This window comes from Tachyglossus aculeatus, chromosome 5, assembly GCF_015852505.1.
Source record: "Tachyglossus aculeatus isolate mTacAcu1 chromosome 5, mTacAcu1.pri, whole genome shotgun sequence".
NCBI classification, from domain to species: Eukaryota; Metazoa; Chordata; class Mammalia; order Monotremata; family Tachyglossidae; genus Tachyglossus; species Tachyglossus aculeatus.
Genome location: NC_052070.1, coordinates 42,855,779 through 42,857,540, shown reverse-complemented (window position 1 = coordinate 42,857,540; position 1,762 = coordinate 42,855,779).

Here is a 1,762-nt window from a genome sequence, read left to right as displayed (position 1 = left end):
ATTTTACTCTAACCTAGTTTTCCTAGACCTCTCAGCTGTCTTTAACACTGTAGACCATCCCCTTCTCCTTGAAACTTTATCTAACCTTGGCTTCACTGACACTCTCCTCTCTTCATTTTCCTCCTCTCTGACCATTCCTTCTCCTTTCTGGCTCTACTCTTCCTCCCACCCTCTGACAGTGGGGGGTTCCTCAAAGCCCAGTTCTAAGTCCCCTTCTATTCCCCATCCATACCCACACCTTGGAGAACTCATTGACTCCCATGGCTTCAACTACCACCTCTAAATGGATGATTCCTAAATCTACAACTTCAGCCTTCCTTGGAATCTTGCATTTCCTCCTGCCTGAAGGACATCTTCACTTGCATGTCCCACTGACACCTCAAACTAAAAATGTCCAAAACTGAACTCCTCATCTTTCCACCAAAAGCCTGTGCTCCCTTGTGTTTCCCATCACTGTAGACAATACCATTACCCTCACTATCTCACAAGCCTGTAACCTTGGCATTGTGTCCGACTCCTCTCTCTCAGTGTACCCACAAAATCGATCTGTCACCAATCCTGGTGGTTCTACCTTCATAACATGGCCTACTGTAAAGAACATGGATCTGGGAGTCAGAAGACCTGGGTTCTAATCCTGCCTCTACCAATAGCTTGCTGGGTGACCTTGGGCAAGTCACTTAATTTCTCTGTGCCTCAGTTCTCCTGTTCTCCCTCCTATTTAGACTGTGAGCCCTATGTGGGAAAGGACTGTGTCCAACCTAATTAACTTGTATCTACCCCAGCACTTTGAGGAACAGTGTTTGACAACCTTGTAAGTGCTTAACAAATACCATTAAAAAAAGAAACACATTGCTAGACTGCAAGCTCATTGCGGGCAGGGAATGTATCCACTAATTCTGTTATATTGTACTCTCCCAAGTATGTAACACAACTCTATGCACACAGTAAGTGCTCAATAAATGCGACTGATTGATTAACTGATTGATATCTGCACTTTCCTCTTCATCCCAACTGCTACCATACTGATCCAAGCCTCCTCACTAACCTCCCTGCCTCCTGTGTCTCCCCAGTCCAGTCCATACTTTACTGATACATGGATCATTTTTCTAAAACAAATTCTGTCCATGTCTCTCCACTCCTCAGGACTCACCAATGTCTGTCCATCCACCTCTGCATTAAACAGAAACTTCTTACCATCGGCTTTAAAGCATGCACTCAGCTCATCCTGTCCTACCTCACCTCAATTTATTTCCTACGACAGCACAGCTCACACCCTTTGCTCCCCTAGTACCAGCTTCAAGCTCACCTATCCCACTGCCCACACTCTTTCCCACACTCTCCCCCCAGCCTGGAACTCCCTCCCCCTCCATATACATCAGACCATCACTCTTCCCATCTTCAAGCCTTATTAAGGTCACATCTCCTCCAAGAAGCCTTCCCTAATTAAGCTCTTCTTTCCTCAACTTCCTCTGCCTTCTGCATTACCTATGCACAAGGATCTGTGGCCTTTGGGATTTTAATATTCACCCTACCTTCAACCCCACTGCAGTTATGTGTTTATCTTCACATTATATAGCATAAATTATTTACGTCTATTAATGCCTGTCTTTCCCTCTCCATCGTTGTGAGCAGTGAACATGTCTGCTAATTCTGTTGTATTGTGCTCTACCAAGTACTTAATAGAGTGCTCTGTACATAGGACGCACTCGATAAAGACCATTGATTGATCGATTGATTGATCTTCTACCACTGTAATTGGCAC